This window comes from Hemitrygon akajei, chromosome 12, assembly GCF_048418815.1.
Source record: "Hemitrygon akajei chromosome 12, sHemAka1.3, whole genome shotgun sequence".
Classification (NCBI taxonomy): domain Eukaryota; kingdom Metazoa; phylum Chordata; class Chondrichthyes; order Myliobatiformes; family Dasyatidae; genus Hemitrygon; species Hemitrygon akajei.
In genome coordinates this window covers 19,152,436-19,165,666 of record NC_133135.1, presented here as the reverse complement: position 1 = coordinate 19,165,666, position 13,231 = coordinate 19,152,436, and positions in this window count along the sequence as shown.

The window sequence follows — 13,231 nt, the reverse complement described above, 5'->3', positions numbered from 1 at the left end:
TGTTTAAGAGGCATTTAGATAGATGCATGAATGGAGGGCTGTAGATTATGTACAAACAGAAAAGATTTCATTCAATCCAGCATCATGTTCAATGCAGGTATCATGGTACAGAGGGCCTCCTCCTGTGCTACACTTCTGTGTTAAAGCACAAGCCCACCACTGAGTACACTTACGAAGAGCACCTCCACAGGAATGCGGCATCCGTCATCAAGGCCCCCACCATCCGGGCCATGCTCTCTTCTCATTACCACCATCGGGTAGGAGGTACAGAGGCCTTAGGGCCCACATCACCAGGTTCAGGAACAGTAATTACCCCTCAACCACAAGGTTCCTGAACCAGCGTGGATAACTTCACTCACCTCAAACTCTGAACTGATCCCGCATCCCACAGACTCACTTTCAAGGTCTCTACAACTCACGTTCTCAGTATTATTAATCAATCAATTTATTTATTGTATTAGTACAGTTTGTCTTGATTTGTACATTGGTTGTCAGCCTTTGTTGTGTCTCATTTTTCATAAGTTCTAGGCCAATTTGGAAAGGTGGGATATGAGCCGAGATGTGGCGGCGTAGTCCAGGCCTAGAGTATATCGATGCAACAGGGCAAGTAATGAACCAATGTTTGGACAATCTAAACACCGGGTTGGATGGATTGAAAAGGCAGGGTGTCAGGACCAGAAGTGAAGGTCGGGCCAGTTCTGCTTGCTGATCCACGATATTTACTCTGCTCTTTGCTGTACTACGGCTGAGGCTGTGGCCCTGCTTCGACTGTACCGGGCTTTGTGTCTGCAAGCTTCGCGATGTTGTGTCATGAACTGAGGCTGTGGGCCTGCTCCAGGTTTCGTGTCTACGGACTCACTTTCATTCTGAATGCTGTTGCTTGCTTTTATTGCTTGCAAGATTTGTGTCTTTTTTCTCTCTCTTTGCGCATTGGGTGTTTGTTGGTCTTTTTGTTTAATGGGTTCTTTCGGGTTTCTTGTTTTGCATCTGCCTGATAGGAGACAAATCTCAAGGTTGTATAATGTATACATACTTTGATAATAAACGTACTTCGAACTTTGAACTTTGAACTTTGATTCTATTGTGTTTCTTTGTTTTACTGTAAATGCCTGCAAGAAAATTAATCTCAGGGTTGCATGTGGTGACATGTAAGTACTTTGACAATAAATTTGCTTTGAATTTTGAACTTCAGTGCACTACCTTTACTTATTTCTGTATTTTCACATAAATGCCTGCAAGAAAATGAATCTCAAGGTAGTATCTGGTGACGTATATGCACTTTGGTAATAAATTTACTTTGACTTTGACCTGAGAGTGTTGAGAATCAACACTGAGCATAAAGTGAACCATTTTGCAGTGTGAATTTCACCTCTTTGTTACAGAGAGATGTATCTCTCTCATATGTAATTCTACAGATGTGCATTTATTCTGAAACCATCATGTGGATATTGCACATTTTGTTAATTCAAATCAAATTTGAAGAAAACTGCATCATGATAGTACGTATCAATGCGGGGCATACTTAATCTGGTTTTATTTGGACCATGATCCAGATATATAGGAATTTTGAAATGAAATCAATAAATACCGTCAAAACTAACACCATCACAACACAGTGGCTCTATCTCCATTATGTTAATAGCCTTGATATCTAATACTCTGTCATGAATTGATCTGAAATATGACACTACTCTGCATGGAAACGTCCTTTTATCTCTGATTTATGGGTGAAAGTGATAATTGAAGAAATCAAGATAATTTGAGATCATCATGATCCAAATTCAGTTTGCTTTCATCGCATAGAGCAGTTATTGAGTATAGTGTGTCAAAATTAAATTGAATTGTAATTTATTGGGACACATTAGGATGCAGAAACAGACCATTCTCCAAACATACATAATGCTGATTACAGACAAGATTATGCCTACAATTCAGGCACTGGTTTAGTACTAGTTACATTTTTTTTGTCAAAGTTGTTTAAATTGAACAAGGCTAAAAAAAAATGAATGCTCGGTGAGTGGAGTAAATATATGACAGCAGGCAAGAAGTAATTTGGATCTGTGTACTTCATTGGAGGGTTGGGCTCAGGTTTTCTCACCATTGTACTTGCTTTCTATTAGCCTGCAGACTAATGAGGCGTTTGCAGCCCCCTTGCACCCAATGACAACAGCCCTTGACCTGTCTAAGCTGTCATGGGAATTTTGATTCAACACACAAGTTTGGACATAACACGAAGAGATTTTTGTGCTCGATGTTGTTTCCCTCGAGTCCACCTAACATTTTCCTCTCTTCGTGTAGAAGTGCACTTCTGTGGCGGCCCTTACTGAAATGATGGACATAAGAGGGCTTGTTAAATGGAGTTATCTCTAAGGTCTTACCACAGATATGTTCAGGGAAGATGTGTTCAATCTCACCCTGCCCCCAGCCGACACTCACTTTTCAAAACTCCACAAAGAACCGTGTTGAGAAAAGTAATTCATTTTTATTAACAGTTGTAAATAGATGTTAAATGTGTAGCTCTTCAAAAATTTCAGTACCAAATGGTTTCTTTAACAGTTTAAGATGATGCTGGTTTTAATGTTAATTCTTACCTTATGTAATACCTTGTAAACCTCATGGTCCCAATTTTGGGGGAATCGTTTAACAGTACAATATATATGAGTAAATTTAAATACATTGTTCTGCATGACAGTTTTTAAAACTTCACTTTTGCAAAGGTTATGTTCATATTTAGACGTGCATGGTACCTGGGCAATTCCTATTCAGAGTACATCAGATTATATTGTACACACTCAGACCATTCAGCCCTGCTGAGCCCTGCTAGACTGACCTCCTCCTGGCCTTCATGACCTCTGTTATTCCTACCCTCTCTCTGATGCCTCCTCTTCCATGGCCGCCCCAGCCCGATCAGCCTGTCTTTCAGGCTCGAGCAGAGGGTGGCACGGATTTGACTGTTGAGTTTATTTCGAGACACAGCGGTAGCAGTTCCTTCCAGCCCAGCAAGCTCACGGCGCCCAGTTACACCCACGTAAGTAACCTCTGGAAAGTGGAGCACCCGGAGGAAACCCCCACGGCGGGGAGTGAACACGGGCTGTTGGCACTGTAATAGCGTTACGCAAATTGCTACTAAACCATGCATTACTCCATGTTATATTCAAAGCCTTAGGCAAGTGAACTTTCTCCTATCAGGCAGAAGATACAGAAGCCCGAAGGTACGTACCAAAAGGTGTGCTGTCTGCCTGTGCCAGTTCCAGTCACCCTCCACTCTCCATGTAAAAACAGGCCTCGTTATTCTCCTGTAGAAAGTTTGAAAGTTTTTGCCTGAAATAGGAATTTCCTAAATTGGCTATTTGATATTTATATTGAGGTGCTTCTGAAAGAATCCTTCCAACAAGATTTGCCCTATTGTTTAAATGGCTATAAATATGGGTCTTTTTGTTACAAACATGGATGAAGAGGTGCAAGTCCTAATGGGATCAGCCTAAAGTGGCCAACCATTTTAATTCTACACCCATTCCCATTCTGACATGTTGGTCCACGAACTCCTTTACTGCCGTGATGAGGCCTTTCTCAGGTTGGAAGAGCAACACCTTATATTTAATTTGGGTAGCTTCCAAACTGAACATTAATTTCTCTAACTTACAGTAATTTCTCCGCCTACCCCTTCTGCATTCCTCCTCTCAGATGCCTATCACCTCCCTTGGTGCCCCTCCTCCTTCCCTTTGTCCCATGGCCCATTCACCTCTACTTCTCCTATCAAATTCTTTCTTCTTCGTCCCTTTACCTTTTCTACCTATCACCTGCAAGCTCCTTGATTTACTCACCCTCCCCCATCCACCTATCTTTCCCCTCACCTGGTTTTCCCTATCATTTCTCAGCTTGTATTCCTTCCTCTCCCCCACTTCTTACTCTAGTTTCTTCCCTCTTCCTTTCCAGTCCTGATGAAGGGTCTTTGCCTGCAACATTGACTCTTTAGTTCCGTCAATAGACGCTGCCTGACCTGCTGAGTTCCCCCAGCATTTTGTGTGCGCTGCCCTGGATTTCCAGCATCTGCAGAATCACTTCTGTTTATGATAACAGCCTAAACCTTTGTTAGATTTTGCAAATTATTTCAATCATCGCAAGTCACTGGCTAGCTTTACTAAAGGTAAAACTAAATTTATTGGAGTTACACACGAAAGGCTGAAATGCAAAATAAACAGTTGATGTTTCGGCCTGAGTCCCTTCATCTGGACTGAAACATCGACTGTTTATTCTCCTCCAAAGTTGCTGCCTGATCTGCTGAGTTCCTTCAGCATTTTGTGTGACCTGCTCTTGATCTCCAGCATCCATAGAACGTTGTGTCTAAATTTATTGGATGTTCATTTCTCAAGTCAAGTCAAGATTATCGTCATTTAACTATAAACATATATATTATGTATATAACCATATAATGTATGTAGAAATCAGACGTTTTTTCCGACCAGGGTGTAAAGCACAGTAGTACACATAACACACGATAACTTATGAAGGTAAGGATAAAATCTATGGATAAATCACAGATAAATAACGAACTAAAGTGCATTCATATTAAATATTGTAAGGTACGGAACAGATTAACCAGTGACACTTCAAATACAATGTGGCCGGGTGAAGCCTGGGTGAGGAAACTGTTTCTCATCCTGACCATTAGAGTTTTTATGCAGTGGAGTCTCCAGCCTGATGGTAGAAAGTCAAAGAGGATGCTGGATGAATGGGTGGGATTCTTAATAATATTAACGGCCCCTGATAAATGTCCCCGATGGATGGTAGGAAGACCCCTATGTTCCCCTCAGCTGTTCTTACAGTCCTTTGTAGGGACTTCAGGTCCGCTGCTCGACTGCTCCCATACCAGATGGCGATGCAACTTGTCAGGACGCTTTCAACAGTGCTCTAGTAAAATGGAGTTAAAATGGGGGTGGGGGGAGCCTTGTTTGCCTTATTCTTCTTAGGAAGTGGAAGTGCTGCTGTGCCTTGTTATTCAGGGAGGTGCTATTAAGGACCAGGTGAGGTCATCTGTGATGTGAACTCCCAGAAATTTGGTGCACTTTACTCTCTCGACAGAGGAGCCATGCGTTCATGGAGAGGGATGGTTTGTCTGCACCTTCCTGAGGTCCACAATGATCTCCTTTGTCTTCTCCACATTCGGGGTTAGGTTGTTCTTCTCACACCATCCACCAGCTGTTCCCTTTCCTCTCTGTACTTCGTCTCATCATCATTCTTGATAGGCCAACCTCTGTTGTGTCATCACAAACGTGATGACACTGTTTGAGCTGGATCTTGTGACACAGTCATGCATCAGCAGTTATTTCTTGACGACCAAAAGCAACAACAATAATTTTCATTCACAGAGCATCTTTAACAGTTAACCATATCAGTCAACGTCACTGGAGATAAAATTTGACACCAGTCTGCATGAGGAACTCCGAGACAGATGATCAAAAGTGTAAGCAAAAGAAATGAAGACTGGTGGTTAATCTGAGAAGTTCAAGGAGGGAATTTCAGAGTTTAGGACCTTGGCAACCGAAGGCATGCCTGCCAGTGGCGGAATAGCCTAAACAGAGCATTGTGAGAGGAGAAACGACAGACACCTCGGACGGTTTTAGAGCTGGAGGAAATTACAGAGATAAGGAATGGTGATGTCATGAATGAATATGAAAGAGAATTCTGAAATTGATGCATTGGTCAAACGTGGCTGGCTGGATTTACGGCTGTAGTACTGATGGACAAAAGGGAGGATGGGCAGCAGAGTAAACACAATTTTTTCCTTGACATTATTATCTTAGCAACATTCTCATAAACCAGGAACCTCTGCTTCCTAAATATGTTTGCAGAAATATTCAATATATTGACTGCCATATTTGAGAAAAATTTGATGTCTATAGCCAGTGTGACATTTTACTTATATTGGGCTTGAATGAAGCAACAGTGCGTAGGATCATAAACAATATATTTCTGGTGTAAGAATAATTTCTAATCATTGTCATTTTATCTCGTTTAGTCGACATTAAGAGTACACTTCACAATGTATCATTCAGCAACAAGCCAATGTTCATATTAAGATTATTTATGTTTGCCACTTTGACAAACCATTGAGGAGCATATAGATAAACTGTTGAACTTTGTTGTAATTGGGACATTTGGTTGGTTAAAGTTGGCCAGAATCACCCATCTGTAATACAGGCGAGATAGTTGATTGTTTAAATAAATAAAAAGGACTGAACATTAACAGCGCAGACGATGAGAATATTTTGCTCGATGGACATGGCAATGAGGTTGATTCCTTAGGAAGAGTGGTAGAGGATTGCAGAATGGGTGCATAAATTCTAAGCACTGAGCACCAAAGCTAGACAGAATATTTGCATGAAAACCATAAGACCTGTATTTAAAAAGAGTGCCTGTTGAGTGTGGAGTGCCATGGCCCTGTTAAATGATTCTTAGTGCATTAAAAGCTCGATATAAAAGGACAGAAACTAGACCCCAAGGATTTTTTCCCTGTGTTTGCCTTTAAAAGGCTGCTCACTTGAAGTACAAAACAGCTTTCCAGAAAACAACAACAAAAAAAATTCCACATTTACTTTTGACAATGCCAGTAATTTCAGATTTAGGAATCTTGCTTGATGATGGTTAAAAACTCATTTAATTAACCCTCTTGGCGGAGCATCATGTGACTAAATATGGCTGAGATGTTCCTTTGGGTTTTGTCTACTACAAATGCTCACAATAATCATTTGTTTTGTTTTTATTTTTAAACCCATTATTGCGGAGCTTGGTGCAGAGATAATTACCAAACCTATCTCATGTGTTTTTTTTTCCAATGTTCATTAATAACAATAAAAGGTTGTAGGTTAAAAACTCATTTAATTGCCTTTATGTTAATGACATTATGAATAGCCTTGGCTACATGATTCTAATTCTGTCCAGTATTCTGTTTCCCAGTAAATCCCCAGGTGAGTTGCTCATTTTATCAGCATTACTAATTCAGAGATATTTTCCTTGCAGGTGGGTTTTGTACATAATCAGAATTAATGCACAACACATTCTGCAAGGAACAGAATTGATACACACTCTGAATTAGTAATTAAAGGAAGTGCTATAGGCTTGCCCGTAGAATTAGAAATGAGATGTTATGCATTTAAAATAAAGCAGAAATAGCATTTAAAAAAATAATACCTTGTGTGAATTTTGACTTCTTACTGAATTAATCTTAATTGTAAATTATGCCCAGCAAAATTAATAGCCCTTTCTCCAATGTACTAAGGCCAAAAATAAAAGAGTGCCCTTTAGTATTAAGAGTCTTTCCACACAGCCTACCTTGTGCAATCACGATTTTGTATAGATTTCAGTCGTTCTCCGCTATAATATGGTGTTGTGGTCACGCTTTTTCATTATTTATTTATTGAAATACAGTGTGGAATAGGCCCTTCTGGCCCTTCGAGCCATGCCGTCCAACAACACCCGACTTAACCCGAGCCTAATCACTGGAAAATTTACAATGACCACTTAACCTTCCAACCGGTACGTCTTTAGACTGCGGGAGGAGACTGGAACCTCCGGAGGAAAACTATGCGGTCACAGGGAGAACATGCTAACTCCTTACGGGCAATTTGAACCCGGGTCACTGGTACCGTAAAGTGTTGTTCTAACTACTACACTACCATGCCACCCCAAAGTGTGTAGTATTTAGTCTTTCGTATTAAGTCTTTCCAGGCAGCCTACCTTGTGCAATCATAATTTTGTACTGATTCTACTAGTTTTCCACATTGTGTTCATGCTTTTTTCATTTTTGCAATAAGTACCCAGCGGAATTTGTCTGTTCTTCAAAGACCCATTCACTCTTTTAAGCCAAATGCAACACGGAGCTTAAAAGTAATTACAATCTGTTGTTAATTATCTACTATGCTTACTTTAAAATTTGAAATTAATTGCATTACGGGGTACGATGACCTACAGTATATCATCACCCTAGTGGTCAAGAAGGCTTGCCCTTTGAGGATTGAAGGCTAAAATACTATTATGTCTTTGGTTGTATTCTTCTGAATTGCATTGCTTTTAGAGAGACGCTGTATTTAACAGCCGTGCTCTGAAAGCAGCAGTATTCACGATCAATGGAGATGGACAGGAAAGCTTAGGTATGTAATGTGAAGGTAAAAAATGAGTGCGCCAGTAGAACAGCTTCAGATGAGGCAGGACTGTTGACATATTAATTTTTGTCCTGGTGTACCACAGGAATGAAGGATAATGAAGAAAACCATAAAACATGAGATGCTGTTGGTGAACAGCCATTGCCGAGGTAGAAATGAGGCCAGGAGATGATGAATGTGCGCATCTCCCCTCAGCTGAGGAATGACCTGGATACACTTTACATCTGAGCACCAAGTATGCCAACATTTTTCACGACTGCACTTAGCACTGGACATCATCCTGGCCCCCCTTCAAAAGGGCTGACCCAAAGTCTACACTCAGTGGTTCTCCAAAGTGTAATCACCTGCTCAGCCTGTAATTTTATCAAATAGCATGCACTTTTTCCTGCCACTTATTGACCAATTAAGTCAAGTTCTCACGGAGGGGGTCCAGCTGGCTTCAAGTCATCCTGGATGAATTGATTGAAGCCATTCTGCAATCTATGAGCCTGCTTTAATGATCTAGGTGATAATACTTGTAATTCTTCTCAGTCAGGGGAATTCTCAGCAGCTGTTGTCTGAAATCCATGTTCTGATACACTAGAGTAGGAGCAATGCATTAATCCACCTACAGTTTTCATAACTACGACTGCATTATAAATTGTGACATTTGCAAATCACAAGAATACACTTATAGGCATGCTTTAGACCAATTTATTTTTATTAAAACAAAATTCAACTTTTGTTATACTTTCGGTGCAGGGCTTGTGATGACATTTCCATTGATTAGGAAAGGAAAATATAAATAAATATTCTGTATTAAATATGCCCATTTTATGGCTTGTTAGGTCAGTATAACTCTGCTTTTGGTATATATATATATATATATATCTTCTGGACTGATTTAGCGGCAATACAAATCATTATAATTACGTTGTTCACAATGAGAATTGTTTCCGCATGTAATGTCCGCATCTTCCCCCCTTTGTCTTTGCTTTCTGCTGTTGCACTTTGCTGTTCAATTCACTTCTGTACTGACAAAAGCGAGTGCCAGTCTAGACGAGGCCCTTTCTAATTCACACAGAGACCGATAGCACAATGAAATAATCTTTCAAGGTGGGAATAAAATTAAAAAGTGTACATCAGTGACAAACTTCCACAAATTATTCCTTTGCGAAAAAAAATTGCCTTTCTATTGTTCATTGAGCCTAACTGTCATATTGAAATTTTATTTAGGTAAAAGAAAACTCCAGGTTGTACTAAAGTTACCCAGCCCTGCGTTAAATAATTATTTTTTTTTGTGGCTTGTGACCCATTTGAGGCATTTATTGCTTCTCAGCTCAGCTCTTTCACAGAGCAAATCTCAGCGTCTCTAATAGGAGAATGTACTCAACGCTTAAAACCCACTAGCTTAGGAGTACCACCTTCCTACCCTTAGAGATATTGACAGTCGCTGTCAGTTCTCAGGCAAGCAGTCAATACATAGTCAAGCTTCATTCTATATACAGGTACATTAGGCACACAGTAATACTGTGAACCATGACAGGCTTAGCCAAGACTGGGGAAAGTGTCCTTAGAGATTTTAATGGTGGAGGGTTAGAGGTTGCTAAAGCCAGGTGGAGTTTAGGACATATTTACCAAGGGAATGAAATCAAACAGAGTTTTATGTGTTGTCAGAAACAATAAAAACGCAATAGCAGCTGGTGCGTATAATAAGACATAAATTTTACTGTAATGGTGTGGTTTGTAGTGATTAAAGCATGAAAATGTAAATAAAAAGCTACTGTAGGTTCGTATTTCATGACCTATCCACACCAGTTTTCAGAATTTATCTGCATTAGTGAAGAATAGAGCACTGAGGCAATAAACAAATTATCAGGCCTGCAAGTAGCAGCACTTGCAAACGTCTGTTAGTTTCTCTTCTTATTATTTTTGGCAGTATTGCATATGTTCTCTGTGCTCATTCCAGCTGATTATTATTCCAATCACCAGAGGAAGAGAGAGTCACATTAATTTGTAGTAATTAATAGCACTGATGCATCTGACAGTGCATGTTAACAAGCCTCTTTGATTATTTGGATCTCTAACTGTGGCCCTTCTTGTTTGCATCACCTCCAAGGAATTCATAATATCAAAGCTTAACGGTATCTGATACTTGTCAAAATGCAATTTATAAAAGTTTAATTCTTTTATTGATTTAGTTTGGTTTTGATGCCTGCAGAGTCAGCTCCCTTGACAGAACTTAGCGGATTCAAATGCTTGTCACCAGCTCGGCCTCCTTTTTTGCAGGGAACAATTGCCATAGGCCAAGCCAACAGGCATGGTTTAATTGCCATTAATTAAAAGCATAAATCTCTTTTTTCTTCAGTTGCTCTGCTCTTAAAGGGAGTGATGCATCTCTCCTTTTTTTTTCCTGTATTTGTCAGAACACCTTCTGGCAAGAACGGTTTAACCCCTTCTGTACTTGCAGTGCATTCGTGAAACATTTTTTGAAGCATGACTTTGTGTGATCTAATATGAAATGCACGCAGGTTGGTGATATTTAACAAACTGGATATCTTCTTTATTGCTGTATAATGAGGTCAAATGAATCCCTCCATGGGTTGTATACATGCTTAAATGCTTTCTGCATCAAATGTTTTCTGACAGCAAATAAAACAGCGGGGGAACAGAATGCTGGCTCCCAGAAATTTTACCAGGCAGTACGCACTGGCCATAATTTTACAATTTGATAAAAATAAGCCTTTGAATTAATTTTTCTTTAAACCTTTTAGTATGGAAAGTGCACCGAAATCAGCAAACAGGCATATGTTCCTCCACATAATAGGTTTAGTAAATAGGCTGGGTTGGATTTGTGTCATGTATAATGAGCTGACTTTGGTGCCAAAAGAATAGACACTGAATACTGTCCCCAAACATTGTCCATGAGCTGCACTCTTTGACCACTTTCTTTGACGACCGCGAGAAATATTTAGAGTATGTGAAGGGTTAATTATTAATATCAACCCAAATTCATTGTTTTGGGTTGGGATAAGGAAAGGGCTTTTTTTTCCCCCTGAATACGGCGTAACATACTGTGTGCAATTAGCCTATGAAATGATTATCAACCATGATTTGTTATTCAATGGCAGTGTCAAAACAATTCTGTTTCTCTTTGCTGCCAAGCATCATCTTCCTCCCCTCAGCTCTGCTGCTGTTAGGGGAAGTGTCGCTGTAAGCAGATTATTGCTTTAAAGCATTTACACATATTAGTTTTGCTGCGTCTGCCAGTGTGAGCACGATTGCTAAACCACTGAAGTTCCACATACTTTATTTTAAAAAAAGATCTGCTCAGGGTCATTTTAAGTGCATAATGCATACATTTCTTGTGTGTTTACTTTCAGCAGGTCTCCGCTTTCAAAGTGATTGATTTTAGCCCTACTGTGCTTTCCACAAACATCTTAAGTGGGCGCAATTTTGTTTAATTGGAAGCCTTACAGCAAGACACTGCTTAACTTCATGCAAATGATTGCATCTATGGAAATGTTCTTCTAAAACAAAACAGATCTTTAAAACTAAATGCACAGCTCTGCTCTCTTTAAATGTTTCAGATTAAGACCTTCGCAAGCACCTGCTGACTGAGGAAAACAAATGCCTTTATACCTGGATGCCAATATCCTGGCCATTTTTTTTGGTCAATGTTGAGAATGGGAAGGCCCAATTAAAACAAAAATAAGCTGTTTTAATGGTCTTTTAAATTGACAAGTGAACAATGATTTTAGTATTGGTATCTGTCAAAGGTCCTAGAAAATCCTCAGTTGATAAGGCCCAATGCTTCCAATTAGGAGCAGTGCAGGTCTGCAGCCAATAATGATTTCTGGGTCCCTACAGAAATGTTGCAGACACTTATTGCAAATTACTGACAAAAAGCCCTGCTGTATTGATGAAAGGAAGTACAGGAGTTTTTCAGGTAGAGCTAATAATGAGAGTGCTTGAAGTTTTGACTTTGTCTTTCTTTTCTTCACCTTTTTTACGAGAGCCTCATTGATGAGGATTTTTTTTACCTCCCACCAGCTTTCGCTATGTAAGACATCTTTTTTCAGATTTTTACATGAAGGTCGCTAATTTGATGTCAGACTCAACCGTGGTTCTCATCAATAATTTCTGCAACCACAGTGTAATTTAACCAGGCTTTCTCATGCAAGCTGAGGGCACAATACCAACCTTCCCAGGCATCAGCTACAGAAAGATGGAAAGTTTACTAAATTTACATGATTAAGATAAATCAACTAAACACTGTTGAAATAATTCCCAACTTGTGATGTTTGCTTTACCCTTCAGCAGACTATTCTGGGCTAAAAGAGGTCCTGCCCAGGAGCAGGTAAAGCTGCAACATATCTTTCCAGAGAATAAAAAAGCATATTTTATAGTAGTATTACTACCACTATTAGTACTAGTAAAGATTTTTAGAAAGAAAGGGCACAGTGATTCGATCAGTAGATTTGTCAATGCTTTTGGTTTCGTATCTTAAATTAACCAGAAAGTGGCTTAAATGTGGACATGTCCCATCACAGTAAGTGAATTCTATCATAAAGCATTGGGAATTTCATTGTCATAGCAAATGTTACTGACTACATATGGTTGGAGCTGATACTTAAAAAGCAAATATGATACCTATTTTTGATCCTTCGTTACAGACATCAACAGCTTAGTTGTTCCAGTCTCATTACCTCTGACTTCCTTGCTCATCGTTGCTTCCCTCTGACCCTTAGCTGTGCGTCAGTTCTTGTGCAGCCCTTCGTTCTATTTCATTTCAAAAGGGCAAAAGTCTTCGTAGTGAGCATTTTGCCCCGCAGTGCATGCCATGGGCAATTCTTGCCTCAGCTGCTCCATCAGTGATGACTGTACTAATGGATCCTGACTTCACTTAGCTTTGTTTTCCTGATATGGTCATATCACATCAACCAGGGCACATCTGACATTACATCCATAACTTTAAGCATTTTGTTGCTATCTTCAGTTCGAGGAATGTTGTGATTTCTGACTATATTTTTTGGCAGACTGGAACACATTCATGTCACATAATGGCCTATTACAGTTCTCTGATACGG